Here is a 20,398-nt window from a genome sequence, read left to right on the forward strand (position 1 = left end):
TGGCCATGAGTGTGCCCACGATCCAGGGCCGCTAAAGCTGGGGATGGAGCTTCATGTTTAAAGACTCTGTTGGAGGTGGCTGTCTGTCTCTCTCACTCATGGTGGAAAGAGAAAACTAAATAAACTTTAAAAATATATATATCCCACCCTCTGCCATCTACCCTGGTTCTTCCATTTTCCCAAGATCCCCCAGGACGCCAAGATGGCCTATGAGATTTCTCAGGCTCAGGGAGCCTGAGCTGATGGGGACACGGTCTGGGAAGATCATGAGCAAGGAAAATCCCAGCCGAAGTCGTGCTTGAGGATGACCGATGTCTTATTTCCTATGCTATTTCTCCTCCAGCACCAACCCATTTTCTGGTGATAGCCAAGGAACATATTCTCCAGATTTCTGAAGCAGAAGATTATGAAGGAAGTCTTGTTGGATGCTTAATAATCGTTGGCAAGAAATGTGATGCTGATCTGGGCTTGAAGAAGGGCCATGGAATTGTGGTGAAAGAAGGTTTAGATGGAGGACAATCCGTCTCCCAGGTTCGTCTCCGTGTTTTAGGAAGTTGGCAGATGAGTTGGCTTCTTGGGGGATAATTTTCCCTTCTGTAGGCAACAATCAAGTCTGCAAGTTACGATATTAGCACACCTATTTTTCCCTGTGTATGGAGAGAGTGACAAAGTAATTGAAAACCTCATACATAATAAAAGACTCTGTTGCATGGTTTACAGTTTATATACATACACACATTATATATAATATATAAATGTATGTAAATATGCATATACATTTACATCAAACATCATGTAAGGGTGCCAATTTTGATATTAATGGTAATAGTCCCAAGCAGAAAGCAACAGGTTGAATATTCAAGAAAAGTTGAATGACAGTTGCACTGTAAATTCTTTAGACAGTCATTAAAATAAAGAGCTACAGCTTCCTCCAGTCACATTGATCAATCTCAAAAACACTACTAGTCAAGGAAATCAACCTAGATCAATGTAGGAGTTCCAAGACATCCCATTTAAAACTCCAGTTGTGTTTTTGTATGAGTCTCTAAAATGTGTATGGCATAAAAGACCCTCCAATATGGAAGCCAACCTAAAAGGAAAAACCCACAGCGACAAATACCCAGATATAAGTTACGGCAGTCATGAGTGCTGTTCACTGAGCACTGTTTTGGATTTCCACGCTGTGGTCATGTGGAAGGATATTATTTCCTGGACCCTTGCTTTTGGATGATGAATTGTCAGGCAGTGTAAGGCGCGTCCCTTCTGTACTGGAGCATCTAATTAATTGTCAGCATGAAAACTTCTAGTCTATCCTTCCCTCGGGCTCATAAATATTAACAGTAACCAACAAGGTGCAGGATTCTCCAAAAGCCTGTGCTCCTGAGTCACTAGGATGTCTGGAAGGTCTCGCAGCCCTGAGGTAGATCTGTATCTTCGAAGCCACCTTATCTTTTCTCACGGCATGATGAGTTCAAATGCTATCGGTGCAAAAAAAGACAAACGGGCCACTAGAACAGAGAGCTCACATACACACAGCATGTTAGGAATTCTGTGATCATTAATAAGAATGTAATCATTGGGAAAACTGGTTTACTAAAAGGACAAATTTTTAAAAATGGACCTTACCTAGATCACATGACAATGGAAAATCTACTTAGATTAAAACCTGAATGTACAAGAAATATTCAGTGGAAGAAACGTTAGAAATGATTATGATTCAGAAAAAAAAAAAAAAAGCTTTAATCGAATTATCAAAATACAACCCAAGAAGCAAAAAGTACACCAATCAGTCTGAAAATCATCCAGGAAAAAAGCCTCAATTTCCCCCCAAAAAAATGAAGGGCACATCAGATAATTTCTGGCAGAGAAATCCAAACATGCTAAGAAGATGAGGTACCCCAAACTGTGATAACCAGAGGAATGCTAATCCAAGCAATGACGGCCTATCGCTTCCCTTCCCTTCCCTTCGAAAGCTGCACACCTCTCAGGCAGGGCTGGAGATGTGGACACCCCCATTCTCTGCAGTTCCCAGAGGGGGTGCTGCAGATCAGATGGGGCCTACTCAGCCAAATGAAACACGCACAGATCCGCTCCCTGGGACACGACTCAAGGAGGTTTCACAAAGTGCCACTGAAGACATGTGGCACTGTTATTTACTGAAGGATCGTTATAGATCTGGGAGACTGGAGGAGCGAATGCCAGTGGAAACTATGAGCACGATGAGGCGGAGGAAAGGGCACCTCTGAGGGAAGCCAGGAACGCGGGTGAGCTTAGGGATACATTGATGACTTTTAAAAAGAAAGCTGTTTACGTCATATGGCTCCATTTATGTATATTAAAAATTAAAACTGGTTTCAATGACCTATATCTAAGATGGGGATATAAAAATATGTTATGGTGAGACACGATTATGGGGTAATTGTTGAGGGCAAACCAAGTTAATCCAGGTGTTATCAGAATCATAATGCATGCATGCATTCCAAAGCGCTTCCAGAACCATGTATACAATGTTGTAAGACTTCTCAAACTTATCTATGCATTGAAGGGAAAAAAAAATTCACATTTTAAGCTAACACTTCATTATGCCACTCTGAGATTTTAAACATTTTCACTACTATCCAGCTATTCTACTCATCTCTCACCAAGTCAGTCATTTCAGTAGATCGATCCCGCTGTTCGGTGTTAAGGATGACAGATATTTGCCATAAAAACGTGAAAAATATCTTGGCTAAGATCTGCAGTCAGACTGTGTAGCAGTAAAGCACACAGACAGATGCTCACACCTGCATCCCTTACAGTTCCACAAAGAAGGCAGGAAGAAATGACCCGGATGAGCCTCCAGAACACAGTCAGGCAGAGTGGCTGGGTAAAAGTGATTTGTGTGTTCGTGCGTCGGTGTGTCTGCTGATGACCCACTACTCCAAGGACGGAGCACTAGATGAAGTCTGATATGCACCCACTATATTCGGAGAAACGAGAGTTGCACAGACAATAAGAAACCCAAGCGGATCTGTGTGGGATTGACCCCTGCTTCACGTGGTCAGCTCCTGGGAGACCCGCGGTAGACATGAGGAAAAATTGCCAATTCTGGAGATTGTGACCTTTCTTAGAGCAGGAGGTCTGGAAAAATAAACGTAAGCTGCACTGATTCAGATGTGCCATTTGGATAAATGTTCGCGGAGCGATGGTATTTCACAGGACATTGCTAGTCAATTTGATGTGACCTAAGAGAGACAGATTGCATTCCAGAGGAACCCAAGTTTAACGTGTCACAGGATACATCTCCTATTTTTAAAACTACAGCATTCACTGTGAAGAGGAAGAGAACTAGAGCCATTAGGATTACAAAATAAACGTTTTAAACTTGGGAAATAGGGGACTTACTGATGTCGCAGAACATTTTTAATTGTTTGGGAAACAATAGATTCTATACTTAAAAATGACAAGATGCTGTAGACATTCCCCTTGAAAGATAAACCCTGCAGTTAGTATTTCAAGTCGTACATTGCAAATTGCCATATTCAAAACGCATTCGTGATTTGCTTTGCTCTCACTTGTCTCTCACTAGTCATTCAGCTGTTTCACACGATTCTCACCCGTCTTTCCTATTAGCAAAGGCACTGCCTTCAACACATCACAGCCACTCGTTTCATGCAAAAGCGCTTCCTTACTTGTGTCTTGTCGACGTTACAGTTAAACAGACAGCCCTTAATTCGGCTGGAATTCTGGAACTAACACTGTATACCTCTAATATGCTCCTGTTTGCTATCAGATCTTATTTCACCTTTATTTCGATCAGTACTCTATTGCCCAGCTAAACAATGGCCCTAGATATTGGCATGTTGTCACATACGTTTCTCTGTAGTTATTTCTACTGGGCAAGAATTGATCTCCAGCAATAATGGTACATGATGAAATAATTAAATGAAACATAAGTATAAAAGTGTGTTCTGTTAGATTAAAAAAAAAATCAGTCTTCACTCAGAACTTTTGAATACTGTCTTATCATTGGCAGTTTACCATCTTTCCTTAAAAGTTACAAAAATTGGGGCCAGCAGGTGACGTGTGGTTTTGTTGTTGGATTCCCACAGTTGACCACATTTCAAGTCCAAGAGCAAGCAGCTTAAAATTCATGCTGGGCACATGTGCATGTGTGCCCAAAATCTCAAGAGGAGAATGGAAGAGAAGAGATTGCAGTATGGCCATCCCCCCGGAGGATGATTTCTTGCTTTCTGCCTCTCTGTCTCTCTGATTGGCTAAGATCTGCAGTCAGACTGTGTAGCAGTAAAGCACACAGACAGATGCTCACACCTGCATCCCTTACAGTTCCACAAAGAAGGCAGGAAGAAATGACCCGGATGAGCCTCCAGAACACAGTCAGGCAGAGTGGCTGGGTAAAAGTGATTTGTGTGTTCGTGCGTCGGTGTGTCTGCTGATGACCCACTACTCCAAGGACGGAGCACTAGATGAAGTCTGATATGCACCCACTATATTCGGAGAAACGAGAGTTGCACAGACAATAAGAAACCCAAGCGGATCTGTGTGGGATTGACCCCTGCTTCACGTGGTCAGCTCCTGGGAGACCCGCGGTAGACATGAGGAAAAATTGCCAATTCTGGAGATTGTGACCTTTCTTAGAGCAGGAGGTCTGGAAAAATAAACGTAAGCTGCACTGATTCAGATGTGCCATTTGGATAAATGTTCGCGGAGCGATGGTATTTCACAGGACATTGCTAGTCAATTTGATGTGACCTAAGAGAGACAGATTGCATTCCAGAGGAACCCAAGTTTAACGTGTCACAGGATACATCTCCTATTTTTAAAACTACAGCATTCACTGTGAAGAGGAAGAGAACTAGAGCCATTAGGATTACAAAATAAACGTTTTAAACTTGGGAAATAGGGGACTTACTGATGTCGCAGAACATTTTTAATTGTTTGGGAAACAATAGATTCTATACTTAAAAATGACAAGATGCTGTAGACATTCCCCTTGAAAGATAAACCCTGCAGTTAGTATTTCAAGTCGTACATTGCAAATTGCCATATTCAAAACGCATTCGTGATTTGCTTTGCTCTCACTTGTCTCTCACTAGTCATTCAGCTGTTTCACACGATTCTCACCCGTCTTTCCTATTAGCAAAGGCACTGCCTTCAACACATCACAGCCACTCGTTTCATGCAAAAGCGCTTCCTTACTTGTGTCTTGTCGACGTTACAGTTAAACAGACAGCCCTTAATTCGGCTGGAATTCTGGAACTAACACTGTATACCTCTAATATGCTCCTGTTTGCTATCAGATCTTATTTCACCTTTATTTCGATCAGTACTCTATTGCCCAGCTAAACAATGGCCCTAGATATTGGCATGTTGTCACATACGTTTCTCTGTAGTTATTTCTACTGGGCAAGAATTGATCTCCAGCAATAATGGTACATGATGAAATAATTAAATGAAACATAAGTATAAAAGTGTGTTCTGTTAGATTAAAAAAAAAATCAGTCTTCACTCAGAACTTTTGAATACTGTCTTATCATTGGCAGTTTACCATCTTTCCTTAAAAGTTACAAAAATTGGGGCCAGCAGGTGACGTGTGGTTTTGTTGTTGGATTCCCACAGTTGACCACATTTCAAGTCCAAGAGCAAGCAGCTTAAAATTCATGCTGGGCACATGTGCATGTGTGCCCAAAATCTCAAGAGGAGAATGGAAGAGAAGAGATTGCAGTATGGCCATCCCCCCGGAGGATGATTTCTTGCTTTCTGCCTCTCTGTCTCTCTGACGAGCGCATGTACCCTACAGCAAAAATCTCTCTCAAAAAGTAAAATAAAAATTACAAAGTGCTTCCTACATACATAGATGTGTGTGTGTGTGTGTGTGTGTGTGTGTGTGTGTGTATTTCTTCAGTTACCCTAGACAGTATTGGAGGCATGAAGCCTTGGCTCATTGCTGTTGTTTGTGTGACAACCCTGACAACCATCACAAATTTTTAAAAGAGAAATAACTTTTGCCTTAATATAACCCATTTATAAATCCACGTATGTATTGCTAAATAAAATTGTGATTACAACAACCAAACCGTGGAAAAAGCTCTACCCAACATCCAGACAAAACCAAAACAGGAAGCAGAACATCAGATAGGTCAAACGTGACAGGATGAGTAGACAAGTAGCTCCGACTTCCAGAGGATGGTTTTCCTCTTTTGAATAAAAGCAGACGCTTCTGCTTAGAATTAAACAGGTTTTGGAGTCCTCAATCTCTCCCAACTTTTAGTGCTAGCATTCCTACTCAGTTTAAATATTTTGTGAAGTATCGAGCACTTTTCTGGGCTTTTGGATTTCAGGAGCACAAATTCAAAATGAGTAACAGAATAATCCATGGCTAACTGCAGTTTGATTCCCAGACCTGGTGGCTTGAAAGACGTACTGAGGAGGAGCCAGCAGGTGGAGTGGTTGTTCAGAAACTGGACTCCCATGTGGCTAACTACAGTTCCAGTCCCAGTCCTGGTGGCTTGAAAAATCATGCCTGGTGTGTGTCGTGCATGCCAGAAAACTCAGGAGGAGAATGGAGGAGAGGGCCTTGCTACATGACCACTCTGCCTCGAGGGGGATTTCTTACTTTCCTTCTCACTGTCACTGTCTCTCTCTCTCTCTCTCTCTTGCACTCTCACTCTCTCTCATGAGCATATGTGTCCTAGGGCAAAATCTAAAAAAAAAAAAGGCATGTTGGGCACGTGTGCAGGCAAGGCCCCCAACCTCAAAGGATCGGTAGAGGAGAGGTGATTGTGTGTGACCACGCCCCATGGAGGTTACATTCCCACTTTCTCTTGCTCTCTGTCCTTCTCTCTCCAGTGAGCACACCGGCTCTATAATAAAAAAATTAGGGACAAGAAGGAAATAAAAACCTCAGACTTGTGGTCTTACACAACACATATTGAGATCTTTCCTAAATAAAGACGCCTTACATTTAATGCAAATTCACAGAAAATATTTCGATTAAGAAATCAATTTTCGGTAAATTACAGCTCTTGCTTCAAGACTGTTTTTAAAGTACATTTGTGATCTCATTCCCAGGAAAGGGACAAAATGCACGTACAGAAGAAAAATGACCATAAAGCATGTTCCGTGTCGCAGTGTCACTCACACAGACAGCTGGGTAACAAGGCTGCTGCGCTCTGGTAACATGAGCAGCAACACCTGACCGCATTTCTGAGGGAGCCAGTTGTTCTTTTTGACTATGTGAAGCCTAAAAATTTGACCTTTTGCTTTTGTGTACTTACATAGGTAGTTCGTTTTATTTCTTTGTTTGTTTTTAATGCATACATTATCAGGTAGAGTTTAGTAGTTAAGTAAGTTTCTGTACCCCAACTTCTCTGGATTAAGAAACCTGCTCCGCAACTTGCAAGACTGACTTAGAGCAAGTCCCTTCTATGTCTCAGTTTTTCCATCTGTAAAATGGGGCTAATAAGTGTCTCCTTCATAGGGCGTCTCATGAGAATTAAATGAAATAATGCACCTGGTGAGCTCTCATTAACTGTAAGCTATTATTAAAGTGGGTTAACAGAAAATAGGAAGAGAATTGTAAAGATCTAGGAATAATAATAGTAAAAAAAAAATAGTATAATAAATTTACTAGCAGTATGTCATGGTGCATTTAAACTTCCTGGATAGTGGTCTCAAAGAATGAAGGACCTTTTTAGTTAAGCACTGAGGACTAAGCACATTTTCAAAAGATACGCATCAATGAAAAGTCTTAGAGAACGAAATAACAGGCACGGTCATGAGAGTGCATGCCACACTCAGGAAAGATCAGATAGTTTTAATGATTAGAAAGTGTATTTAAAAGACAGAAAAAAAAAATCTCTATTTGATTAATGGTTTCATTTTCTTTGAAATGATGGTGATAAAACGAATGAGAAAACTATTGAAAATTGTTATGATTCACTTTCCTTCACTCAATTTTCCTATATTTCTGTATAAAAATCCCACCATTAGTGAGAAATGAGCAATGTCTTGGAGGTGAGTAGACAACCAGATTACCGGCCGGGTTACAGAAACTTAGTTAAGAGTTACTAAGAAACCTGTTCATAGAGGAAAAACAGACTTACCCGGAACCTCAGCATTTGTCAGGAAGTCTACGGAAGTTCTCTCTTGGCAGAACTGGGCTTCATCAACCCGGATAATGATTTCAAGACTGCTATTTGCAGTATTCCGGGCTTGCCTGTGACCTGTTTCCTTGCTCTGCCAGGGCTGTGCTGGCGAGCACGCACTGGTCAGGGTGCAGATATAGAACTCAAAGCAAGAAACCCACGATTTCTAAGATAAGCATGTGGGGCTTCCTCCTAGAAAGTTTGGCAGCCAAGTCCCTCTGGGATGGGTCAGTGTTACATAAGTATTTTATTTTAGGGATCTGCGTGCCCTCCCACCCCCATAACAACTACGCTGCCTATTCTCTAGGAATGCATGCTCTAAAAGCAATCCTGGTGGGGGGTTGATTTTAGGATCAGTGACTTCCAGAAAGCCTGTTGTCCTGGGGAAGCCTGGGTGGGTCTCTTCCACATCAACTTAGGCTCTTCCTCTCTTCTCTTTTTCCACTCACAGTCCCTCACAGTAGGGTCCTCTGTCATCAGCCACTTAGAACAGTGTTCAGAAGCAGCCGAATGGCATTGCTGCGGGCACATGGACTCTCAGCTCCTGGCCAACGCTCCTCCAGGTCTCCATCCCCAAGTTGCTCTTGTATTATTCATCATTTCTGATTCTCCTTCTTATCAATTACAATTTTCCACAGGCTTTTTTCTAGATTTATCTGAACAAGGTCTCTGTTTTAGAATAGATTTTGTTCTGTGTTCGCCACACATTGCTCATTCATAGATGTTATTGATCGAATAGACCCACTATTCAGAGTTTCTCCATTTCTTTTACTTCTCTTTTTAATACCCAAACTCAGAAAATTGGCATAAAATAGGAGTTCTGGAGCCAGGCAGCACCACAGTGGTGACATAACAGGTCCTTCTAGTGGGTCCTGGGTTCTCACCACGGACCTCTCTGGCAGGTGGGTGTCACACGTGTGCCCGTGGTTTGGCCAGTTGAGACCACGAATGGATGGGGCACGGCATGTCTGCTGGGATGCCTTTCTTTCTCCTTTTTCTTTTTCCCTCATTCACTATCTTTTTTTTCTGTCCATGGAATAAATACATAAACTTAAAAAAGAAAAACATACATAAACTTAAAAAAAAAAAAAGAAAAGAAGTGTTTAACAAATGTTTCTGGAATTAGTGAATTAATTAAAAGAGTACTTCGTTTTCTTCAAAATAACTTGAGTGCTCGATAAAACGCTAACATTAAAGATGCATTTATTTATAACTAAACATTATCCTTTCACTGTGAGTTTTTCAAGTATAAGTATTTTTGAGAAGTAGCACAGTAAGTCTTTAGCATATTGCTCTAAATCCCTTAATTGTAACTTTCTTCTAAGAGTAGCGTAATTAGGATGAAAAGGGGAATGAATAAGAAAACTATGTAAAACTCTGAGGACACACTTTTTTAAATTCCCAGCTTCTCCCAAAATAAAGCGCTCTCAAATTTAAGGCAAAGGGGTTTCCAGCATCATCATGCAGTCCAGCAATGATTGTCACTTGAATGAAGAAGGCAGCTGCAAAGCCACTTAGAGTCTGACATGGATGGGATGGATTTTAATACAAATGTTTAAATTCACTTAAGCCTTTCACATGGTGAAGGTTAAGTGACCATTAAAATGGGAAAGTTCCATATGTCATTTTGGTACACAGACAAAAAAAAAAAAATACATCAACCACAAAACATAATCCATTAGGTTAATGATCTATGCTGAGGCAGCAAAACTGTATCAGGAAGGTGATTCATTAATTCCATCAACCTTTCCTACAACAACCTGCGTTTTGAAAGACCCAATTTTTGTTTAGAGTATTCTTTGGTAAATGATGAGTTGATTTCTCTGTCAAAAAACCCCCTTGAAGCAAACCCAGAAGGATTGCATGTAGTGGCCTCTGTCAGCACTACGTCCCAATTCAAGCCCTGTCAGCTCTTCCTCGGGTGCACTTGTTTTTGATCGTTTTGCTTTTGTTTTACAGTTTTTTTAAACAAATAGTCACTCCTTTTCGATAATATTTCTGTTTCTGATATATAACCCAAACAACATAAAAGACAACTGAACTGTGTGCTTGGACAGTTGCCGTGGATGCAGTTTCAGGAAATAATCTTTTTAATTTTTATTTTAAAAACCATCTTCAGACAATACCTACTTGATATCGAAGGTTGACAGTTTGCACAAAGAAACGCAATCTGAGCTGAGGCACGCCCTGGCTCCACTGGGTATGACAAATCCCAGGTATGTGCCCAAGCTGGGGTATCTTGAGTTGTCTGCACATGGATGAGAAGCGAAGGGGAGTACACCCACAGTGTACAAAACTGTTTTTTTTTTTTTTTTCAAAAGAGTTGCCCCAGCTCTGTTGGATATTTTGAATTTTATTTTAAGTTTTGTGGTTACGGCTTTTGATCTGAGCCTGTTAAGGAGTTTGAATAACACCTGCAGTCACAGTAGATTCAACTAGGATCCACAGATTATGAGAAAAAAATAAATGCACAGGGCAATGACTGTCTAACGGCAATGTGTAGACCATGATATTCTCAGGGCATGTTTCAGCAGTTTACAATTCTTTAAGATTGCCAGACACGTGTACAAATTAGAAGAGAGGATACTTCACAGATCCTCCTGCAATATTATTCCTTAGACATAAAGAACAATGAATACCTCAGGTAAGTCCTCTATTTTTTAAACTATAAAAGTGAGGAAAGCAAGAAGTCAGGTTATTGCCTTGCTACTCTCCCTACATGTGCTAAGCAGTACCTGGCTCTTCTCACGCTGGCTCTTAGCTCCATTCCTGATCTTTAATCCCCTCTTCCATGTCGCACCAGGTGGGGATGGTGAGCTACACTTTCTGGACTTCCTTAGAAGATGCTCCCTACTTATATTCTGCCATTGCAAGATACCAGCAAGAGATAAGAAGAAGGAACAAAGAGGAAAGGGGTTCCTTTTTCTCTTTGCTTCTCCAGAAGTGCCTCCATGACCGCAGCAGCCAATGCGGGCAGATGTAGGCTCCTGCATCCTCTCTCAGGCACCACCGTTCCAACCGCGGGAGACGGTGGCTGTGATGTTGGGCACTGTCTTCTGCGGTGACAGGAGCCTGCGAACACTGATTCTAGTGACAGTAGTGCGAGCAAGCATGTGCCATGTGAGGAGAACTGCAGCCTTCTGGTGCTCTGTGATCTGTCTAATTGCCCGGTGATTGTGGGCAATGCTCTTTTCTCTTTTCTATCTGCAGTCCAGCATGGTAGGAACTTCCTGCGTATTTTAACATCAACAGAACTTCACTCAACCCTTTTTATTTATTTTTTCACCCTTTCACCAATTTACAGTGTTACATGTAATAAGTTTTCTCTGTCTGAAATGCCTAGAGTGTTCTCTTACTAAAAACTGATGGGTAAAATAAATTTTCAGTCAATTTTAGAAATTAATTTTTCCTTTATATTTAGAAAAAACTAGAGTCTAAAATAATGACTGCTGTCAAAGATTTCATCCATTTCTTTGTAAATTATTAAGAATTTTTCTATTTCAAGCATAAAGACAGCCCAATCCAAGGTGAATTTAAGAAGCAAATTATTGGCTCATTAAATAAAAGTGCCAGGTCACAGGCAAAAGCATACTTTAGTTTTCAAAAACATTACTCCACATTCTTTGCTCTTTGGAGTAACTTGCTACTCGTAAACCCAGGCTCTCAGCCACAGCAGATCTAAGCTTCATACCTTCCGTAAGTCAGAGCAGAATTCCTAAGATCGCCATGCATGTTCTGGATCTATTGCTATTAGTACATAGTGGGATATACTGATTATTTTAGACAACAAAGTCCTACTTCTGAAACTCAAGTAGAAGCCAATTTCCCAAAACTCCGTGGTTGCAGGAGTTACCTCCTGGTAATTCATGTAGGAAATAAGCCCATCTAAAACATGCAATGTTAAAAGGGATATCTCATGCAAGCAGTAATCAAAAGTTACTTTATTAATAGAATAAAAAAATATATTTCAATCCAAAAGCTGTAGAAAAAGACAAAGAAGTTATTACTTAAGGGGACCAATTCAGTAAAAGGTTATAACAATTGTAAACATATGTACCCAGGACCGAAGCACCTGAATATATAAAACAAATATTACTAGACATAATAGGAGAGATAGACTCCAGAACAATCGTAGTTGGAGATGCTGGCAATGCACTGGCAGCAGTGGGTGGGGTCATCTGGACAGAAAATCAACACAGAAACACTGAAGTTAACGTACCATGGACCAAATGCACCTGACAGACACACAGCAAACATTTTACCCGACAGCTGCATAATGCAAATCTTCCCATTAGCACAAGAACATTCTCCAGGACAGATATTATGTTAAGCCACAAAATATATCTCAAACGTTTTTTAAAAACAGAAATTGTATCAATTATTTTTTGTCACAATTGAATAAAACTAAAATTAACAAGAGGAATTTTGGACAATATACAAATACCTGAGAACTAAACAACATGTTCCTAAAAAGCTATGGGGTTGATGAAGACATTAATACATTTCTTAAAACAAGAACAGCCCCAGGGCTTCTGAATACCCTGGATATGTGTGTGTCCATGATCCAGGGTTGACTAATACTAAAAGCTTGCAGTATTGAAACCCTCCTAGGGGTTACTGGGGGTGTTGTCTCTCAGTCCCTCTGTCTGTCTCTCTTACTTTAATCTCGCATTTATGAAGGAATGATGAATACACTTAGAAAAAGTAAATAAACAGAAAATCTAAACAAGCCAATACCAAGGAACAAGATTGAATCAGTATTACAAAGTCTGTGAACAAAGAAAAGCCCAGAGCCAAATGGCTACATGACTAAATTCTACAAAACCTTTGAAGAACTCAAATCGAACATTCTCAAACTATTAAAAAAAGAGTCAAGTAGAAGGAATCCTTCCCAACGAATTCCGTGAGGCCACCATTACCCTGATGCCAAAATCAGAAAAGCACACAACATAAAAATAAAACTATATCCCATAGCCCTAATAAACATAGATATGAGAATCCTTAACAAAACACTTGCAAACAAAATTCATCAAAAACTTACATATCGTGATCACACAAAATTTATCCCAGAGATACAAGGATACTTCAGCCTACATAAATCAATAAAAATGATATACCGCATCTAAAAAATAAACGAATAAAAATACTTGATTGTCTCGATCAGTACAGAAAAAGCAATTGATAAAATAAAACATCCATTTATGGTTAAAAAAAAAAAGAACCTCTCAATTAATTAGAGAAAGCACATATCTCAACACAGGAAATCCTATATATAATAAACCCACAACTAACATTATACTTAAAGGGAAAGAAATTGAAAACTTTTTCCCTAGAAACTAGGACAAGACAAAGACAAAAAAGTTCACTTTCTTCAGTCTTATTTAACATAGAGCTAGAAGATATAGGGAAATTAGGCAAGAAAAATAAATTGAGGGTGTCCAAATTGGTAATCAGAAAGACAAAAGTGTCCCTGTTTGGAGACATCATAATAAAAAAAAATTAAAGATGCATGAAAAATTGTTAAAATTGATAAATGTTGGAGAATATACACATTATACAAAAATAGGTGACATTTTCATACACCAATAATGAAACAGCTGTAAAAGAAATTTTTAAAAAACTATCTCATCAACAATGTCTACAAAAGAAAAAAAAATACCTACAAATAAATATAACCAATGGGGTGAAAGATATCTACTATGAAAATTATAAAACACTTAAAAAAGAAACAGAATAAGACACATACCACAAAATGAAGACATCTTGTTTATGGATTGGAAGAAAGAATATTTTCAATATATCTATAGACCTCTATCTATAGACTCAATATAATTCATATAAAAAGAGCCATGATATTCTTCACAGAAATAGAAAAAGCAATCACGAAATTTGTATATAATCACAGAAGACTAAATAGCCAAAGCATTCCTTTACAAAAAGTACTAAGCTGGAGACAGCATACAACCTGATTTCGAAATATACTGTAGGGCAACCAAAACATTAGGTACTGGCAAAAAATAAACACATAGACAAAAAAAGAAAAACAGAAATAAACCCACAGACATATAGCCAAATGATTTTTTTTTTAGAGGTTTTAGCTATAGCGCGCGTGCGCTCTCCAGGCAGACAGAAAGAGACAGAGAGACAGAAAGTGACAAATCACACCCCCCCCCCAGGGCGGATGACCACGCCGCAATCCGTTCTCCTCCATTCTCTAGGGATCTTGGGCACGCACGCACACGCACCCAGCATGAGTTTAAGCCACCGGGTCTGAGATGCGAACCACAGTCGACTACATGGGAGTCCAGCAACATAGTCACTACACTAACTGCTGGTCCCTAACCAAATGATTTTTGACAAAGCCTCAAAGACCATTGAGGAAAAAGCTATTTGTTCAATAAATTCTGCTGGGATGCTGGGATAATTGGATATCCATATTAAATAACAATAATAATAAATAATAATAATAATAGTCATTGGACTTCTCTCTCTTACCATATAAAAAAATCAGGCAAAATGGACTAAAGACTTAAATATATGACCTGAAACTATTACATTGCTAACAAAAGACATGGGAGAATCCTTCTGGACATTGGTACAGGTAAATATTCTTTAGATGACACCTCAAAAGCAGAGGCAATAAAAGCAAAAATAGATAAATAACATTATGTTAACACAAAAAACCTTGCAGAGGCAATAAAAGCAAAAATAGATAAATATCATTATGTTAACACAAAATAAACCTCTGCACATCAAAGAAAGCAATCGAGTGAGTGGAGGGACAACCTACAGAATGGGGGGGAAATATATCTGCAAACATATCTGATGTAGACTAACAAACAGAATATAAATGAAACAAAAGCAATTCACTAGCAAAAAACAAGTAATGTGATTTAAAACTGGATAATGGATCTGAACAGATCATTTAAAAAAACAAAAACATTAAAATGGGTATAAGAAAAAGTGTTCAGCCTCACTAATCATTAGGAAAATTAAAATCAAAACCACAGTGAGGTACTAGCTAATCCCAGTTAAAATGTCTATTATCAAAAAACAAAGAATGGCAAGTGCTGGCAAACATGCAAATAAAGGTGAACACCTGCACACTGCTGGTGAAAACTGAACATAAGTTATGCATGATCACTGGGGGCAGTACGATAGTTTCTCCATAAACTGAAAGTTCAGTAACCCCAATGCTGGGTATACGTGCAAAGGAAAGATAGTCATCACACCAAAGTGGCACACGCACTCCTATATTTATTTAAACATTATTCCTAATAGTTAAGATATGTAATCAACCAGTCAGTGTACAACAATGGAAGAATGAATAGAGAAAATGTGGTATACACGCAATGAATATTATTCAGCCATAAAAAAGTGTGAAATTTGTGAAATGTTATCATTTGCTACAACATAGATATGCCTAGAGGAAATTAAGCTAAGTGAAGTCAGGCAAATCCCACATGTTCTCGTTGTTTGGGAAGTTATACAATGTGATCATTTAGAGGTGGAGAATAAAACTGGGGACACCAGCATCCGAGGAGTAAGGAAGAGGAGAATGAGAAATTAGAACAGAGACATAACGATAGTTAGATAAGAGGAATGGGTGCTCAAGTACGAATGCACAGCAGAGAGGAACTAAACTATAATTAACAGTTCAATATGTAATTCAAAACAACTAGGATGATGAAATGGGGATTTTAATGTCTCTGTATCCACTGATATGCATGGTATTCCTTATGGAAAAAGAAATGTAATACACTGTAAACTTATATGTGATTCAATGTAATATAAACAAGATTATGATGATAATAAATTGATGAATAAAAACAACTAGAAGAACGTTTTAAATATGTTTTAATTATTTATTTTAATTTTATAATTATTATTTTTCATTTGATCATACAGAGACCAAGAGAGAGAGTGAAAAATCAATTCACCAGGTCTGGGACTGGAACTGCAGTCATCCACGTGGGATTCCAGGACCTTAACCACTGCACCACCTGCCAGCCCTGAGCATTTTGAATTTTGACAGTGCAAAGCAATGGTAAATACTCGAGATAATGGATATGATTACTGCCTTGATTTTATCATTACACACTGTATGCAGGTATTAAAAATCACACTGCATGTCATAAATATGTACAACTATTTAAAAAATAAAACTTTGAAAACAAAGACCTCCCCCAAGTCAAAAGTTTTTATTAGCCATGTTCACGGTGCTTTACCTGCTTACAGGCACATTTATGATGAGAAAAGGAAACCAAACAAACCACTAAGGACCTATTTCTGAGAACAGTGACATTTCCTCAGTAAGAGCTTTTCAGAAGAGGCATTGAAGTTGACAGCTCCACACACAGTACTGCTTCGAAGGTCATACAGTGGGACAAGACGAAAAGACAGAAGGCAATGATACTGATGATCCTGCTTCTGTGGAGGGTCTAGGGTAATGTGTGTGTTTATGTTCCAGTATTTAAATAATAAAATGTAAATAAACGGGAATGTATATTAGTACAGCCATTATGGAAAACCATGTGGAACTACCGTATGATATAAGAATGCCACTAGTAGGTGTATTTCAAAAGGAAACAAAATCTGTATGTCAATAAGATAACTGTCCCAAGTATTTTATTTTTTTGCCATGGGGCACATGTGGTTGCCAGAGGCAGAGACAGTGAAAAGGAAAATTGAGAGCTCACCCGCCCCCGAAGGATGGTCACACCACAGTGCATTCTTTCCCATTCACCTCTAGGGATTTCGAGCATGCACACACATGCACCCGATGTGACTTTCAAGTCTCGTACTGTCAGGTCTCGTACTCAAGCCCTGGTTGGCCATGTGGGAGTCCAGTGCTTTAACCACTATGTCATTTGCTGGTCCCTGCACCCAAGCATTTGCTGAAGCAGTATTCCCAACAGCCCAGATAGGGAATTAACCTAGATTTCCTTGAGCAGATGAATGGATAGAGAAAATATTGGATAGATAGATAGATAGATGATAGATAGATATAGATAGATAGATAGATACTCATCAGAATGTTATTAAGCCATTAAAAAGGTAAAGTCCTCTTATTTGAGTTTAAATGAGAGAATCTGAAGGACATCGTGAAAAGTGAAATAAAGCAGACCCAAAAAGACAAATACCGTATGGTCTTCCTTATACATGGAAATGGAAAAAGAAAAGTGACCGCCTAGAAACAGAGGAAGAATGAGTACTTCAGTCCGGGAGGGACGGGAGAGGGAACAGAGGAATGCTGACTGACGGGGAATTGCAAGTAGACCAGAGAAATACTCCCTGGTGTTACAACACGGAAGGGGAAAGAAAATTAATGGCAACTTATTATAGTTCTCAAAGGATGGTTTTGAATATTCCTGACACAATAAAGACAAATCATTGAGATGCTGTGTACAGTAATTATCCAGTTTTAGTCACTACACATGGTATTTCTCATCCTGAAAAATCACATTGCAGCTCCATATATATATAAAATTATTTTATGTCAATACATAAATAAAGACAAACAAATAAGCAGAAAATCCCAAACAATAGCATTCCTGACCTTGAATGCTGAAAAAAGCAAAAATGATTCAAAGTAAAAAATATACTATACTTAGATTTCAGGGAAGAGCAGGTGGTGTGGAAGTTAAGTCTGCTGGATCCCACATGGCCAACTATGCAATTTGAGTCCCGGATCCAGCAGCTTGAAAGACGCTGTGTGTCCCAAATCCCAAGAGGACAATGAAGGAGAAGGGATTGCAGTGTGGCCATTCCCCAGGGGGGTGGGGGAGTGGGGGGTGGTAATTTCTCACTTCTCTCTCTCTCTCTCTTTCTCAGCAAGCACACATGCCCTACAGAAAAAAGAAACAAAAAATATTAATTAAAAACAAAGTTTACAGAAAAGGACGTAAAGAGGAACCAGCAGTTGGCATAATGACTATGTCGCTGGACTCTCATGTAGTTGACCATGGTTCGAGTCCTGGACCTGGTGGCTTAAACTCACGCCAGGCGTGTGTGCATGTGTGCCCAAAATCCCGAGAAGAGAATGGAGGAGAAGGAACTGCAGCATGGCCATCTCCTTTGGGGCATGACTTCTCGCTTTCTATCTCTCTGTCTTTCTGGCAAGTGCATGCACTCTATAGCAAAAACCTCTCAAAAAGAAAAAGAAAAGTATATAAAGAAAGAAAATGTTTTTCTACTGTGTATAATGTGCTTTAGTGTGTTAGTCAAAAATTTGAAAAGTAAAAGCTTATAAAGTAAAAATTACAATAGGCTAAGATTAATTTATAATCCAGGAAAGAAAAGCAGTTTTTATGAATTTAGTGTAACCTGGGTGTATGTGTTTCTAAAGCCTACAGCTGTGTGCAGCTAGGCCCTAGGTCCTCGCATCACCACACACCGATTCACCCAGAACAACTTCCCGTCCCCAAAGCTTCATTCGTGGTCAGTGCCTATGCAAGTGTTCCCTTTTATATCTTTACACCGTATTTTCACTGCACCTTTTCTAAACTGGGATCTGTTTAGACACACAAATACCAACGTGTAATACTTGCTGACAGTGTTCAGTATACCAACCTGCTGTGCAGCTTTGCAGCCTGGGAGCAACAGCCTTTACTACACTGCTGAAGCAGGTAGTAGTCTACACCACCCAGGCCTGTGTAAGTACACTCTGTGATGTTCACGCGAGGTTGAAATCGCTTAGCTACACGTTTCTCAGAACATATCCCCATCGTCAAGCGGTGCATGACTGAATTTTAAAAAGAGAAGTCATAAATTTATTTGATTTCTTCTCCCAAAACCATTATCTGTCTCTGGCCTTCCTGTCCATGATATTAAGTGTAACAATTCTTTAAATACTTCAGGCTCAAAAGTTCAAGCCATCTGAAAATAATTTTTTCCAGGATCTTCAAATTTGAATCTGCTGTCAAGGTAATTTTAATTCATAGCACCTTTGTAATCATGTTTACTTCTGGCTCAAAATCTTTCTATTGCATTGAAATGTAATTCTTTTCACCATGCAAGATCCGTATAAGGTCAACTGGTCTCATAAGCATACTTTACGTGCCATAAAAATTGGACTATAGAGGCCAGCAGATGGCATGGTGGTTAAGGTGCTGGACTCCCACATTGCCAAGCACAGTTCAAGTCCCAGATCTGATGGCTTGCTCTCTCACTTTCCTCTCTTTCTCTCTTTCTCTCCCCCTCTCTGTCTCTGTCTGGTGGGCACACATGCTCTACAGCAAATTAAATAATAATAATGATAATAATAATATTGGGTCATCAGAAAAATATTTAAAAAATCATGACTTTCCCAACAATTTAAGAATAAATAAATTTACTTAAGCAAGCAAATATTGGACTACAACTTTGTCATTGATCATGACAATCTCTTCTCTTGACTTTCTCAGTAATGGCTGCATTGCTTAAGGCCCACCTAAAACGCTACCTCCTCTTGAATCCTTCCATGGCTCAATCCCACAGTACTTTTTTACTTGGGTTTATTTATTTATTTATTTAGTCAGAGAGAGAGAGAAAGAGCACCAACAGGGTCTCGATGCTGTCATGAGTCACCGCAACCTCTGACCATCCCTGGACGAGGGCAAGCACGTGTCTAGCAATCTCAAGGGGGATTCTGGAATTGACCCTGGAACCTTCTCTTATAGGACTGCCTTGCAGAGCACTGTATTTTACCACTAAACCACCGACTGGCCCCTCCACAACACATTTTACTACCTTGGGTGTGCTATCTATACCTCTTATTTTATTAGAGCTACCCATAAATGTTAGAATGACTACTGTGTATTTGAGCCTTTGCTCAAAAACACAGATTGAAAGAAGAGGAATACATTCTTTCAGAGATCAGGGTTCTCAAAATTTAGGGGAGAAAGTTACATCAAAATAAATTTTTGAAATTATTTACCGCTGTTACTACCAGAAACTGTGAGTCCTCACAGAAATCAGGGGTGGCTTAATAGAGAAAATTTGAGTTTAGTATAGACAATTTATAGTCTAATAGTTGGAAATGAAGCAGATCTGAAATTTAGGAGTTCAGAAACTCAAAATGCACAACTGAGTGGGGGGTAGGGGCAGGCTCATGAGCATGGAGAACGGCAAGGAGTGAGATCAGGCAGGTGAGGCATGCCCTAAGGGTCCATATGCCATGTTCAAGAGGAAGCATATTCTTCATGGAGTCAATGAGACACCAGCAGAAATTGATAAGGAAAGTAAGGGTACACATAATTCTCAAGACCTTG

General features: G+C 39.4%; 1 pseudogene; it reads left to right on the forward strand.

Moving 5' to 3' along the window:
- Window positions 1-202: 202 nt before the first annotated feature.
- LOC102477250 (histidine triad nucleotide-binding protein 1 pseudogene) lies at window positions 203-585 on the forward strand (annotated as a pseudogene).
- The last annotated feature ends 19,813 nt before the right edge of the window (window positions 586-20,398 follow it).

This window comes from Tupaia chinensis, unplaced genomic scaffold (assembly GCF_000334495.1).
Source record: "Tupaia chinensis unplaced genomic scaffold, TupChi_1.0 Scaffold000198_1, whole genome shotgun sequence".
NCBI lineage: Eukaryota > Metazoa > Chordata > Mammalia > Scandentia > Tupaiidae > Tupaia > Tupaia belangeri.